Below are 16,758 nucleotides of genomic sequence, written 5' to 3'. Positions count from 1 at the left end.
CTTAAAGAAATGAAATGATTGCATGGGCGGAACAAGCATTGTGTGTTAGGCACTCACAACTCCTTCAAATGAAAAAGCTTGGCTGGAAGCATCTACAGTCTAATCTCTACCCATGGTTTTGCGATGAACCCCCAGGATTTTGTTCCAGCCAAATGTAAAGTGAATTCTTTGTGTAAGGAGATGCTTGTCATTTGGTGCTTTCTGTCTTGATAATATGCATTTACATGTAATAGTCTAAATATGGAAACACAGCTCTACTATGCAAACTATGCAGACTTTCAGTGCAGCCTAATTTACTGAGCAAAGCATCTTAGCGTGTGATCAGAATGGTTATGTCGTAAGCATGGATGTATTTAAGTTTTAAAATGGTTTAACACTTAAACCTGTATGCATTTCATTTGAAAGCAATCTGAATTGTAATGACATAGCTGTTATCCGTGTATGTGTTGCTATTGCATTCGTTATCAGAAGAACTAGAACATTCAAAAAGAATTCAGAAAACGTGAATTCCACTCTAGATGATGATGACGATGATGATGATGATGATGATGACGATGATGATGATGATGATGATGAATCTTACCAATGATAATTTTGTCATAATAAGTCTTGGAGTGTTTAATTTTGTTTTAATAATTGTTTCCTTGGCAATCACAACAGTACGTAGGAGTTAGTTTGATTCTCCAGCATTAGAGGTTTAACTCATGTCACGTCCAGCTGTTAACAATTAAACAATTGAGATGTTAACGAGGTCTGGAGTGACAGTTTAAGAAGAAGTTAGAAGCCGGTAATTTGCAGTTTGATCAGACCGATTCATGTGCAGTTTCACTCAGCGAGAAATTAAATGATTAACTATTTCATTTAAATTTTATTTCCCTTGTTTTTTTTTTATATGCATTATATTGCTAGCGAAAGATTTTACTGCATTAGTGACCCCACCCAAGACTGTGTTCAAGCACAGAGCCAATAAATCTAACACTGAAATACACATTTTAAATGCACTAATACCCAAAGAGGCAGTGGAGGGAGAGGGGGTCTAGGTCATGGTTAGGATGGTTGTATAGTCTAAAAGTCACAAATGTTTGGACAACTAAGCATTGGACATTTGTAACAACAAAGTTATTCCACATATTTTAGCATTTATAAACACTATAGAATTGAAACAATATGAATGGAACTAAGTAAATACATCTGACACTTGATTATCCAAAACCTGATTATACAAAGCAAATACCACGCATAGCCTTAAACAGAAAAAAAACCAAAACAATTTAATGCTTTCTTGCTTATCCCAAACACCCGATTATCAAACTGTTGTACCACCAGAGAAGTTTGGATAATTGAGTGGCTACTGTAATTACCTTGAAATCAATGAAGCACTTCTCAGGGGAAATTAGAGTTGCTGAAAAAAATAATAATAAAGGGTATGTTGGTTAAAATGAACATTTTTATTGATCACTGCTGACGTTTCCAGCATTCTTGAAGATTATATATTAACTACACATTTAATTATGTTAGTTTCTTTGTGCTATATGATAGTCTGTTGACTGCAAGTGAGAAAATGGCTTAATAATAATAATAATAATAATAATAATAATAATAATAATAATAATAATAATAATAATAATAATAATAATAATGTAACAACTATTTTACCAATATTATATTACTGCAATCCAGTGTTTAGCTGTATTAACAAATCCAGTGATGTCCTTTTTCTTAAATCTTTAATCTGACTGAGCAGTGCTATCCACGTTGAAAGTTACAGGCTGAAACTAAACTAAAAGAGCTGTCACGCCACTCAATCTCAAAGACACTGAAAGGCAGTGGTCAGCTTCTGCTGTCAAACACAACATCACATCTCTGCATTGTTCTGACAGAAAACAACAGCAACAAAAAAACAAAACATGAATGATTCTTTTTGTCCGAAGCGGCTGGGCTAGTCAACCTTGTCCAGGAGGAAGCTGAATAATTGCAGGTCCCAGGGCGATGGTAGACCTCTCACCGCAGCCAATTAAACTGTGTCAGGAAGCTCTCTCCATTTCTCAGTGCAGGATGTTTGATAGATCATACACCGCAGAAGAGAACCAGCCAGGCGTGGAGTCAGGTTAGCCCAGAACCTGGCAACCCTGGCTAGACTGTGATCGATGGCGAGGAAATGATGCTCGTTATTTATAGTTAGAGAGAGCGATTAGACTCAACCAGCAGCTTACTCTCTGCCATCGCGGGCTGACCTGTGCCAACTTGGGATGATAGAGATGTGGCTTTCCTACTTGGCAAGGGCAAACTTAAGAATGTGATCTGTACCTGTGTTTTTATTTAAATATTGCACATAATTTGTTTTGGATTTCAAAGTGGGCTTAATACATAAATGTGCACGAGCAGTGGTCTGGCTGTTCATCAAAGATGTGTTTCTGCCGACCATTAACTTCCACTGGGGAGAAACGCTGTAAAAAGAAGTGCAAGTTAAGATATTTCTACTGAGCTGTCATCAGCAATATCTGTAATAGAGATGGACCCACTCAGAAGCCCTTTCCTATGCTTGTTATCTGGCAGTGTTCACTTTAAATGAGCTCAGAAGATAAGGATCCAGTGAGTAATCAGTAAAGAAATTGAATTATATCTGAGCGCCGTCTCACAACATGATGCTAGATATGAAAAAGTGGTCTGTTATCAACTGTTGTGTTGCATTTTAAACAAACCGAGCAAGTGTTTTAGAGGATTAATCTAATCAGGGGCAAGCTTCTCCGTTCACCCTTTAGATACAACTTGTCACACTTTATGGGTAGTACGACTTCAGTGTATGGTCCTACAGTACGGTACAACATGACTGGGGGAAAAAACACACACATCAATGAGCATCTTTGCTTCAGTGATTTTACTTTTGATTATTATATTAAGGTTGTGGCTCTAATAATTAGGTTTGGGAATTTGAACATTCAGTGACCCCCTTTTGAATTCCTGTTTTTAGATTTCACTTCTAGTAGTGAGACAATAAAACATCCACCACTTGATTATAAATAAATAATAAACCAATCAAACCATTGCAGTTTTACACTCAATTACATTGGACCCTCCATCCATTGCCCTGGGAGGCCAAAATGTAATTGTTGCTGATCACCCAATACCCCAATCTGTTGTTTGCCTTTTCTCTTTGGCCTAATAACTGGACATACCCCTTGACGAATGGGCCATAACCCTGTGAGACACCTTCAGGTATCTTGTGGAGTCTACCTACTCCAGGTCGCCATTGTGGCAAGAGGTGTGCCAACCCAGTAATAGGTTGTGGGTCCTAATAAAGTTCCCAGTGCCCACATGTGCATATAATCCTCAATACAAAAGTATTTATGCAGTGCGGGGCTCACATCAGTGTGTCAGTGGACAATGTCTATACAATGTCAAAGAAAGTGGACTTCTTGTCTATACAGGATTCAAACCCAGTCCTTCTCATTACAATGATTTATCAATATTTACTCAGGCCAAACAGGCATCACCTTCATACCTCAAGCGGTCAGACAAATGCATTGAAGGTTCTTTATCACAGTGTACACTGAGTGGGAACTCTAGAAACGTTAGCTTTTTCATTTGCAGAGGCCTTAGAGTTATAGCACTTTACCTTCTGCTATTGCATTTACATTTACAGCACACTAAGTGCATTAAATAACCTTGTGAAAAGTTCCTGTGCAGACCTAAAAGCTTTCAATAGCACACCATTTGGTAGGCGGATTTTGTAATTGCACTGTTTTCTACACTGTTCCATGCATGCAACAGCATTGTACAGGGGATTTCGTCTAATGTCTTCATATAATTTTACAGCTTGCGTTTACCAGAAACTTTTTTTTTTATAGTTAATTTCCATTAACATTTCACTTGTGAGCTTCTTGCAGGCTCAAATGTACGTTGCCAGTTATACATTTCAATACAATACAATTTTGCTTTACTATATGTAAGGGCTTTCATGACATCCCAAAACACTGCAAAGAAAGAGGGAGGAGGGGATGCATTCAAACACAGCATGTAATACATTTAAAATGCAGTGTGTCACATTCACAACAGTGACTGACATTCCCCCTCTTTAGTCCTTCATGGGGTGTATTTCTGTGTCCCAACAAATAGGACTGCAGTCAGGTCTATCAGCATGGTGCGCAGATATAAGGCAGGGTCTCCTCTCCAGGATGGCTAGTAGATTCTACTGAACGACCGGTGCCACAGCAGGCTGTACTGCATCTGCTGTGCCGTGAATCAAATTCCCAAATCAGATGTTCACTTGCTTCACTTTGGATTCAGCGAGGACAAGTGCACACAGATTCTCTCTTTCTTTTGCCCTTGTCATGACTCCCATGTACTGTATATGTTAAAACTGGTCAAATGGGATAATATTTCGATTCAGGGGATTTTTAAATAAAAATCTGAACAGGATGCTAAGAATATATTAAACTGATTACTGCAGTTCAAGTTACGCACCATCTTTTATTGCTGCATGTTAGACTGAGGTATGCTGTATAGTATTATATAAAGTATACTAATATTTTCTGGAGGTAGGCTTCATACAAGGGGTATAAATCAACCACATACTGTGCACGAGAGGCGTGTTATACACATGGTGCGTATGCTTCTTTGAAAGTTATGGTAGGGTTTAATCTTGGAACATGAAAAGTAACAAAATTTCTTATCTTTCTTTATAGCTCTCAATTTGTGTTATCTGCGTGGCACAGCATTGTAGTCCTTCACAGACTACTGTAAAGCCTGATCATGTTCTCCAAGCCGTAAACCAGTTTAAAGTGATCCTAGTGATCAATATGAATATTCTGTTACAATTATCCTGTTGCATTTTTTTTTTTAATGAAATATATTGTCTAACATGTTATGCACATACTGTAATACCAGAGCGACAAGTAATCATTGCTGAGTCTGAAAAGTTGCAATTCCCATTGTTGTGTTCGCTTGCTGACAGGCAGTTGTCTGACTCATATTCACAATAACTGAAAGCCCACAATGGAAGATTGACAGAAAAGCTACATTATTATTGCTTTTGTTCTTTTCCGTGTAGGTGTAACCTTATCTGAAGAACAACACCAACCCTGAGTGTAAGCATGCGCTCCTAATTACGCCGTAGTTTAGAATGAATGTTGTGGAGATAAAGATGTCACTCAGAAGCAGTAGAACTAGAATACAGTACCCTTCTGTTCAAGGAATCGGAATGATACTCCTGGGAGAGAGCTGTAGCCGTCATCCTTTTAATCCAAATTATTACAAACCATTCGAACAAAAACTCCATGAATTCCATTCTGTTCTTTGATGCTGTTGATGCAGCCTTCCATGTGTATAATGACACTTACGCCCCCAGCTTTCACCTACAGTATGGTAGCAAGTATACAGAAGCCTTGTGTTGGTTAGCCCCTAATAAAATGTATTCCTTGTACATAGTCCATCCCGATGTGAGTTATAGAGACCTGTCACTTTTTACTGATTTGCAAGCAGCATGGTATAAGCATTTTTTAAATGTATAATAATAATAATTTATTTCTTAGCAGACAAATGTATATTTGTTCACTTCCATTCATTCACGTTGAGTTTTGTCTGTCACGTATGTATGGAATGTTTGTTTTACAAAGCCTACCACTGAACTGTTCACATTGGCCATGTACAGTACCTGCATATGTGTGTTAGGGAGGGTGCTCCCTATGGTGTTTGCAACTAACCATTTCAGGTACACGGGACATATGTGTCCCACAAATACAAATGATGCTGACTTTTTGTATTTTGGTGCACGAAACAGATTTAAAATATACTGACAGGTTGGATCTAGTCATCCAAATTGTCAGTTTCAAATGTATTTTAAGAAGAAAATGTTTAAACAACTGCTAAATTCCGTGTGTACCTTAATAGGTTAAACCCACTGAGCAGTTTGAGTGTGCTCATTAAAAAGTAAGTTTTCCTGCCAGGAACGGGAGTTCACTTATAGGATAGTAGCGCAAAGTAATAGGTTGCGATCCTGTCCATCGCCAGTGGGGACTAGAAGTTCAGAAGGGTCAGAATTAGAACTGCTGCAGTGGGTGCCGAGAGAGCTTCTGATGAGAGAGTTATGGCCACTCCAGCCCTTTGTAGCAGATCTATTAATCACAATTAAGGCCTGGAATTTTGGATTTAAAGAGCTGTGGTGGTGTGAGCCAATGCAACATCACCAAGCTGGGGCGTGCCCCATTTTAAATAGGAGAATTAATATCGGCAATGACCGATGGACCAAACCAGAACTTGGGTCAGTGTATCTGTATGTATATAGTGCATTATAACATTGCAATGTTAGAAACTCCCTGGAAGAGACTTCATACACCTCTGCAGATGTTTACACAGGTGTCTGTGGGTGCGCTGCAGCTCCAAGCTCACTTTGTGTCTCATCAGTCATAGCTGAAGGCAGTCAGCACAGATGCCACAGGCTCCATTGGGGGGCTACTGTTACTTTGGGTGTGTATTGTATTTAACACTTACCTTTCAGGGACACAAAATTAAAGTGAATCATTTATTTAGCTTGCCGTCTGATGTTCTTCTTACCTACGCCCCCCTGAAAAATGCATAATCTGCTTCAGATCTGCCAATTTGCGATCGTGAGTTGCTTTAGGGGCTGGGGGGAGGCTGTAGTAGTTCTTGTCAGAGCTGTAGGGAAGGCTGCTGTAATATTGGTAAGAGCTGTAAGGGAGGCTGTAGTAGAGGTTCTGTTAAGAACAGTCTTGCATCTGTGTTAGACAGAAATCAAATCTTACTTGAATCTTCTTTAAAAGGTAAAACTTTTTTTTTTTAAATACATATTGTCCACACATCAGAGGAAACTACTGTGGTATGCTACTGGGGTTAGTCTGTATGAAGGACACGGGTGAATTCATTGATTCTGAGTCTGGCCTGCGGTGCAGAGGATAATGTGTTTAAGCCGAGAAGCTACACAGAGATACCAACCCCCAGTAGACACAGCTGTGTGTGAGTACCAAGTGAAGAAACAGTGTTATGTGAACGGTCTATACGAAGAAACAATGTTGTGTGACCTGGCATGACACCAGCCACGCCTGTTGTTTTTAGAGTAGGCCTCAGAAGTAGCAGCGTATTTTGGAAAGAAGAACCAATTAAAGATTCACTGCCCAAATCTGCATCTGCAGGTGGTCTGGGGGATGCAAGCATGCAGTCGATTAGCTTGCTGCAGTTCGAAGTCTGGCTGCCTGATAACGCTCCTGCTTCACTCACTGTAAGGGTTGCCTGTCAGTGGGAACAGAGATGTATTGATCTAGTTCCCTGTTCAAAGCTGCAATCACCTGGTGCATGCCGGAAGCAAAGTTGGACTGCAGCTGAAAGGACGTGGATGCAGAGTAATAGATCCCCCCTCTGTAGGAATATGTGCTTCTGCTGGATTTCAGTGGGAATGCTAAGCAGTAGAAACTTAGCAGGGCCTGTCAGCATTCTGTTTTCATCAGTTCATCAATAAACAATTTTAGACAGCTGGAAAGGGAAAAACATAAGACTTAACTTATCCTAGACATACAACATACAGCTTCCTGGTGCAGCCAGAAGGAGCTCTGATCTTAGTTAAATGGTTAATGACTGACTTATTGCACATACGCACTTGGTAACACCTGTTGAGGAGAACTGACTGGTGAACAGAATCACAGTGTTACAAAACCTTGATCACCGATCAAGGTAAAAACAGGTACAAACACATGGGATCAGATACTAGAGTAGTATCGTATTAGTACCATACCCGTAAAAGTAGAGCAGTGATGTCACTGATAGTGAGCATTGATGTGTCATTACTGATAACTGAAACATGCTATTGCTGGAATGTTACAATACACATGTCTGTCCCAAAGATCCCAATATCTTCTTGGCAAGGGCGCTGTGGCTCATTGACCATGTTCACTGCAGATCACACTATTTTGCCTGCACCAGAATTGTACATTAATCATTGCAATGGATTTCCAATAACAGTGAGGCTTATACTGGATCTGTATAAAATATAACTCCAGTGTACTGGTATGAGTGTCGGTGTCTGTGTTTTATAATGTGTAGGTAAGGTTTTCACCCCGATAATGTGTCACCAGCACTCATGAAATGCATATGATTGAAACCAATATCTTTACTAAACCAATTACAATACTAATTATCAGCTGCATTTTTTTAACTGAGCATTTTCTTTTGCTTCCATAAGTGGTTTCACTTTGTGTCATGTATAAAGGACTACAAAGTAAAGTATGCTGTAATAAAACATCCGAAAGGAGGGGTTCCAAGCACTTCAATGCTTTACCTTCGATTAGCATAAAAATAGAACATTTCAAATACGTCTGAAAAACCAAAAATTACTACCCTATTGCAAAAGTGTATAATAATAGTCTTATTATGTCTAGTGATATTCCATAATTGTTAATAGCATAATTAATAAAGTGTTAAAAGATTGTTTAAAGTCACTTATAATGTTACCCGAAATATAAAGAGACTTGTGAACAATGCTGTTAATGAGTGAGAGTTAAAGAATAGCTTGGTGAGGCTGTAACTCCTTGAAGTGATTCTCAATCTGTGTTGTAGGGTCCTTAGCGCATGTCTAAAATGGCTTGCTTGTTGTTTGGCAACGTGCGTGATGCCTTATCCACCACCAGGGAAACGATATCTCAGATTCCGCCCAGGGAGAAAACCACCTGCCATTGTCACAGAAAAGATTTCAGCTGAACAAGTGTGATTAAGATCCCGCAATCTAAGCACAGTCTCGCCAGGAACTGCTCCCCCCTGCTGGGACTCCGACTCCCAGCTTTTAAAGCACAGCGCCGTGGAGATTGAACAACAGATTCAGCCCAGAGTAAATGTGAAAAAGAAAATATTAATAAATACAAAAGCTCCCTTGAAATTCAATAGACGGGCAATCATCTCCGAATGACACATCCTTGAAACCGGGATCGCAGAGTCCCTGTGGGCTGATATGAAGGCTTGAAACGCAGACATTTAGTATTTACAGCACAAGGTAAATACCTTTCCATTCTGGGAAGTGTTTTGGGGTCTGCAAACCAAGTTTGATTTAAAAGGTGCAGACAGCAGAGTGTCTGTGAACCTCCGATTAATGGCGTCCCCCAACTGCTTAGCAGGCGTAATGAAATATGAGCACAGAGAGGCAGGTCTGTTGGGAGGCGTGACAGCAAGCGGGGTGCTGAAGCACCGGTTCTTCAAAACAAGTTTCCAAGCAGCTGATCAATAAAACAAAGAAGGGTATTAAGCATAGTAATATAACCAGAAGCACGCTTGAACGGAAGTGAATACAACTATTACTGCAGTACTACTACTGATACAAGAAGAAGAAGAAGAAGAAGAAGAAGAAGAAGAAGAAGACTCAAACAGCATTCGGTACTATTATATATCTCTTGTACTAGCCTCTTGTACTAGCCTACAGATGCCTTGACCAGACTGCACCCAGCTGCCTCCAGACCCTCATCTCTCCCTACACCTCGACTCGACCTCTCCGCTCCGCCTGCACTAGAAGACTGGCTCTACCTCCGCTACGCTCCCCTGCTTCCAGAGCCCGCTCCTTCTCCACCCTCGCTCTGCAGTGGTGGAATGACCTACCTACAGATGTCAGGACCGCCCAGTCCCTGACCACATTCCGGCGCCTCCTTAAGACTCACCTCTTCAGACAGCACCTGTAGAACTCCTCTGTTTTTCCCCTGGGACACTATCACCCTTCCTTAAATGCGCTTTATTTGCTCTTATCTGCCCCCTATTTTACTGCATTTAATCCTGTACTTCAGAGTACTGCAATCTTCCAAGTGTTTAATCTGTAGTATTTTGTATTTAATCATATTTTGATGTAACTATCACTGTCACTGTCATCTGCTGTATTATTGAATTGTATTTTAGTATTGAATTGTATTTTACACTTGTACTTGCTTGAACCAAAGTCATTGTATTTATCTTGCTCTTATTGTATTACTTGTACTGTAACACTTGAAATGTATTTGCTTACGATTGTAAGTCACCCTGGATAAGGGCGTCTGCTAAGAAATAAATAATAATAATAATAATATATACATCAGTGATCATTTAGATAGAATAGGGGAAGATGAAGAAATAACCTCCACACATCACATATAAAGACCCTGAATCCTTTATGCAGCAACAGCTTTCTATCTGTTGACAGCAGCATGGCAGAAAGGTTACGTGTGAGTATAATTGAGCACCAAATGAACACAAACACAGTTCAGATAACATCTGCATGTTTAGTGCTGGTAGTAATCTTCAAAAGCACTCCCAGAAGCTGCTGCGGTAGCATTAGCGATCTAAAGATATCCACACCCCCCTCCTGTACAGACGTGAGCACGGAGGGGGCGGTGCCTAGGGTGTAATTACAGATAAGTGGGCGGGGCTTGATGGGTTAATCATCCCTGCAGCAGTTGCACCCCACACAGTTTAGGCAGGGGAAGAGGTGAATTGAGTAATGCAAATAACTGGAGGTTAGGACAAGCGGACAGGCGGTCTATAAAGATAGTGGAATTATACTGTATAAACATTGAAATTGTTGACGATTTTGAGTAAAATTCAATTGCGAGGACACATACAGTTGATTAACATTACATGCCAGGATGAAGAAAATCAAGTCACAATTAAACTGCACTCGCATACAGTATCATATAATTCAAAATGTTAACGTACAGCTTGAGCAAATTAGACCTCTAATTAAATAAATACATTCACTTAACTTGAAGTATTAGTTGTGATTAGACTATTAGTTGGGAAAGGCTGTAGGAAAAGTTGAATAAACTGCATTATTAAGAAGAGGGAATTGTTTTCTTCCAGAAAAGAGAAAAGGAGCTTTTTGTTTCTGCCTCCTCATCCCCCAGGGTATCGCCACACGATGAGGAGGTGGTAGCTGTGTAGTGAAAGCTGCTTGTCTTGAATCAATTATGAGTGGAACTAGAACTTCCAACATCCTATGGGCAAGGGAAGTCCTGTGGCAGAGATTGCCTGGATTATATGGAAGGGTAAATGTTAGCTGACACAAATCTGCTACTTTCTAATGAAGGAGATGTGTTTGCTCAAGCTGTGACCTTGTGGGCTTTATTAAGTGCAAGAGGGTTAAGATGGCTCATCTTTAAACTCTGTAGCCCTTGGTTCAAATCCAGCTTGGGTCATGAAGAAAATACTTTGGGCCTCCTTCACTAAACAGCGGTAACATGGTTTGCACGCAGTAAGCCCCTTTAGTCAGTGCTTTGCTGACTTGATTAATATTACAAAATAAATCAGAGGGAGATCAAGTTGAACAAACAAATATTTAATTGATTTGCAGATAAACATAAATGCTCCATTACTTTCTCTGCTTTGAGTGTCTCTCGGGACGCTGTGATTTGGTACAAGACCCCCGCCCTCCTCCAACGGAGCGTATTTATTTTGTTCTTTTTTTTTTCTTTGAAGTTAATGTTCTCAATGATTCAGCACCAAAAAGCCTTTCTTAATTCCCCACCACTTCTGCTAATACATTTAGCTCCTGGTCTGTAAACTTTAGATTCCTCACTCTGTCCTCCTTGGTCACTGTCATTGTGACAAACTCAGACTTACCATTTCTTTTGAGTGCCTTTATATACTGTATATATATACTATAATACAGTGTGTGTAAACTTCATGCATAATTCCGCGTGTTGAATTCTGCGCGATGTGACACATTAAATGACTCATTTAACAAGCTTTATTTGTGCATGTAATTAGCTTAGTGAATAGAGTTAGCGCTGGTTGATTTTTGTACGCGGTGTGGCTTCCCCCTGCCACGCGGTAATTCTGCTCATTTACTGTTGTTTAGTGAATGAGGCCCTTTGTACAGTCTTAAGTCGGTTCTCAGTGGACCATTAAATGCAACTGAACTGAGTGCCAGAAGCAGCAAAGCTTTGTGTCAGTACTGTTTGTAATAATTATACCATTTGAACTTTAATAAAATAGTCAAATAAACTATTAACACCACAAGAACTTATATTAATCATGAAATAAAAAAAAGGCTTTATATAAATATTGTAAATATTGCAAGCTGTCAAAGGTCTCAAGACGATAACATATGAAATTTAAAAAAAAAAAGTGGTACAATTGATTTTAAAAAGAAAGTTATATACAAGAGGGGAACGAAAGCAATTGAAAGTATAGTAGGTTCGGTAGGATGTTTAATTAGTTTCTGACAGTGTCATCTTTATGATTAATGATGATTATCAGAAGGTCAAATGTTAAGTGACTGAAGGGAGTGCTGGGACATATCTAAAGACCTTAAGCCTCTAATAGAAGAATAAATCACATGTCACTCTTATAGTGGAAAGAATGAATAGATTTTGAACAATTTAATTTTACATTCAATGTTGATGCATACGAATGTAAAGATGATACGTTGCACTTTACAACATTACTACTACTGCTACTACTACTACTAATAGTAACTTATTGCGTAAATATGACCCTAACCCTAACCCTTTTCTGATACAATTGTGTACTTACATATACCGTGCAAAAAGACTTATTCATTAAGTACATTGTAACTATGCATAATAGCATTGTAATTGTGTGTAAGTACACATGTATTTACAGTACTAAGTGACTACTATGCAAATACACAGTAAATGGAGACACTTCATGTAAAGAACCAGCTAAAAGTGCACTGTGTTGTGTGAGCTGTATTATAAAAGGAACCGTGACAACATTCTGGATTTGGGTACAAATATCTACAATTAGGAAGGGGAGAATGCAACACAATTATTCTGACATCTAGAAGCATATTGGACAACAAACATGCTTTTTTTCATTTGTATATAGAGGACAACTTAATAATAATAATAATAATAATAATAATAATAATAATAATAATAATAATAATAATAATTTAACCAGTCATTGACAGCTGGATTCATTCATATTTTAAGATTCACAGTGTGGTGAAAATTGTCTTCAAAAGTCATACGCCATTCTAATTACAATTAAATAAAATAAAGACATCATGTATTTTTAATAACAATTAAGCATGAATGGTTCTGAGTTTAAAATGCTGATGTGATGACGTGGTTGATGTCCAGAGTTTCCAATTCCCTTAGGCCGCTCCACCCTGTGAGATCATTTTTATTGGACTCATAGGGTAGATATTTTCTAGGGATTCAATTGGTTTGCTGTCTGCGGAGCAGTGATAAGAAAATGGAATGAAAATTCTCTCTATATATTTTTTTTCTTAATAAAGCCTGTATGTGAATGTTGCTGTAATTTGTATGTACAGTTGCAAAGTTAAGTAGCATCACTGACCACTGCTAACTGCTGCCATAGCAACAGGCAGTGTGCGTCTTCATTCGGTCCTCAGAGCCACTGGGTAAAAGATTTGTTACCTGTTTAAAATTGTTACCAGGGGGATTGTTATTTTGCAAAATACAACGTTCCCTTTAAGCATAAAAGGATAGAAATCACCGCTAAGGGCTTACATGCTGTTGAAAGTCTGATTAGTATTTTTTGCATGGCAGTGCATGCAGGCATTAATCAACCAGAACATTATTTTCATCTCCTTTCCAAAGGTGTCCTAATATACAATCCCGTCTACTTGACCAAAGCAATAGCCAGGCACTTGAAAGGGTTAGTATTATGATTCATTTATTTGTGCTGTACCGCTACAGCTGCAATTTTCTGCCTGCTACAAAATGGCTTAATCACTGCATACATCTGCCTGGACCTGAGACTATTCTTTGCAATGCTATGAAATGGTAATCCTGCCTGCATTTGAATAGATATTAAAATCTATAGTTTGTTTAACAATTACATTTCTGAGCAGCATGGCTAATCTATTTCTGTGACTTTGCACAGGTGACACTGTGTTTTTGCATAAAATATATTGCATTCCTTGCTTTTGCCTAATTGTAAATGATATTAATTTACTGTAGTGCAAACAGTGTTTGGAAGGCTTGGTTTAAAGAGGCTGGGGGTACGATTGGAGGAGGTTTAAATTAGACATTGGTGGGGAGTGTGGTCGGGTTCAATACAATGTAGGAGGATTTGGCTTGGATTTACATTGCATTTGTAACGTGGTTAATGTCCAGCAAGGGCACCAGGATTAATGTACATTCCAGATAACATGTGTCCAGAGCTGTAGAATTGTCAAAACCAGTCACTACGAGTGGGTGTTTTTGGTACAATTTCACATCTAGAAAATCTAGACAAATATTTTCCGGTCTGTGTTTCGGCTGTTCGTCCTTCATCAAGAAGAATCAAGTATGACTAATCCTGCTTAATATCCCTGGTCTCGCCTGTGGTTATGGTGTGTCAGTGCCGGACATGAACAGCAGGTGGCAGCGATGTTGCAGTATCACAAACAAAAAAGCTTTTTTTTCCGCGTTTCATGCTTGAAGCTTAGATAAGGTTGGGCAATAAAGGAAATTGTAAACTTTGATCTCCGTCTTTTATTACCCTCCTTAAAGAAAGTATTGTAAACCAGAGCTGGATTATGCACCAGAGCCACACATTACCAATCATATCTAAAAGGGAGGCAGAGAATGATCAAGGGACATGGCTTCTAACATTATTCAGAATAAGTTTGTAAGCCAAGCACTTAGGTTTTATTTTAAAAATGTTCAATGAACAAACAACACATCCAGCTGTACAATAAGACATACTAGTTTAATTATTTATAAAGTTAATTATTAGTTGTTATAAAAAGGGGATTGAGCCTCAAACAGAGTGTACTAAATGTGTATTTATTTCAGGAAAGTAGACACACAGCGATTTTAAAAATACTACCTATTTAATATTTTTTATGATGTTTGCAAACCTGCATTACATTGTCTGTTATAGGCAACTGGAACAGCTCCTAAACTCACAGTCAATGCATTTTAACACAGACGAGAATGCTCAATAGTTAAGTAATGGCCCACTCAAAACGATTAGCAATGTAAAAGAAAACAAAGAAAATAATTTTGTAAGATTTACAAATAAGGCTAAACATGGAAATGAACAACTTTGCTACACTATAAGGATGAGACCAGACCGTGTTTCACATCTTACCATTTATTAGTTCCAAATACCCACCTTACATTCTACATTGAACGTTATTGTTTAGATACAATATGTGTCACTAGTATTAACTGAGATAAGAAATTGATGAGATTAGCTCTCCTGGAGAGACAGCCTCAGACGCTACCCCGATGATCCAGATGATCTGGAGGTATTGGGAGCTTCTCTATCTGTGCATGCCTCTACATCTGGTATTTATACTCCAGTAGGTTCAGAGAGTTCTTGATGACAGTTTATTACAGTTATCTTACTAATTATAATAGAACTGAGTTATTCAGCTGTTACTCTATTCAAGTGCAACCAACCACTAACTACCCTCTTTTCAAATGTCACTGTGGTCATTTGTTTGCATATGTTCTCTTTTCCCGTACAGTGTTGCACATGCTTGATGACTTCAATCATTCTAAACCTAAGTTACCCTTGCAAACATTACCAACACATTTTCTTTCATATGATTACCAAGCCATTTTACTCTACAATCTGACTGACGTAAAGAGGCCAAACTGGATCAAAATCTGTTACCAGTTAAGTACCACTGTGTGGCGGCTAATGGGAATGAGAGTTAGGACAACATGTCAGTCTTCACCGGGGCCACAGTGTGGCACCTGTGGAATGTAAGCTAATCTGTCATTAAAATCAAAGCTGTGTCACTGTTCGGTGGCATGACAGAAAAAAAACACCTGGTGCCCAGTTTACCCAGCAATGATAAAACAGCGTCAGGAATAAAAAGCTTTCCAACCTTGCAGCGCTTCTGTAGTTATAAAAGGAAAGGAGAACAATGCTGGTGTGTGTGCAGGCAGTCTCAGGTGCGTTTGCCGTGTATCTACTCAGTAAGTTAATTTCCAGGGCAGCGGTACAGTAAGTGCTGTGAATCAAAACAAACATTAACATGCTGCTCTGGCCGTTCATTGAACAACTACCGTGGGAGCTGAATACTTTAGCTTGGATTATGCACAGCTTTATACATCCCTGATTCCTGTAGTTGTGTGAAATGAAGCTGTTTCAGTTCTGGAGGAAGAACTGCATTAAAGGCAGGCAGATCCAGGTCCAGAGGAAATGTAGGAGTTGAGGCGAGGCCTTGATTTTAATAATTTCCTTTGCACCTGGCTGGCTTCAATGCATGGAACACAATCATGTTCCCCCTGATATTAGTGTATAATTATCATTGATAGCATTTTCAAAAGCTATTTATTTGCTAGAAATATAGAGTTATTATAATCAAGGGGGATGAGAACTCTGCTGTGTTAACTAACTAGACACTTGGTTATTCAGTGCTATGCTTTTCTATTCTAGTGTATTTTCATATTCTTGGTACAAAGTATCTGTGCCCATAGATCGTTCAAACAATCTAAAAACAATGAGTGTGCTTACTTATCCCCAACAGCGTGCTATTTCATTCAGAGCAGAGATACAGCCAGTGCCAGATTTCAAAAGTGATGACAACGGTTGACAACATACACAAATTTGGCTCTCAGGATAATGATATTTGGTTTGGCAGCCATTATCTTTAGAAACACGATTATACTGTAGACACTCCTGTGTGCTAAACAGTGGATCAAGTGAAAATAAACTCTTGCTCGTTTTAATCAAGCCCTGTGGGGAATATGTACTTTTTTTTTTTTATTTGAGAATGCAGAGAATAGCCGAGAGCATAATAGCTATCCATTTTTGTGATACTTTTAAATGACCTTGAACAAGGTTGCTTATACTGTACAGCTATGG

The 16,758-nt window shown here is 38.8% G+C and overlaps 1 protein-coding gene across 7 annotated transcripts in view; it reads left to right on the top strand.

Annotated features, from left to right (window-relative positions):
- The window catches only part of LOC117397310 (opioid-binding protein/cell adhesion molecule-like), a 244,977-nt gene that overhangs the window by 167,946 nt on the left and 60,273 nt on the right, over positions 1 to 16,758 (top strand). The window lies entirely within an intron of this gene.

This window comes from Acipenser ruthenus, chromosome 40 (assembly GCF_902713425.1).
Source record: "Acipenser ruthenus chromosome 40, fAciRut3.2 maternal haplotype, whole genome shotgun sequence".
NCBI lineage: Eukaryota > Metazoa > Chordata > Actinopteri > Acipenseriformes > Acipenseridae > Acipenser > Acipenser ruthenus.
The sequence above is the reverse complement of the archived record's forward strand: the minus strand, read 5'-3'. Positions and strand labels throughout refer to the sequence as shown.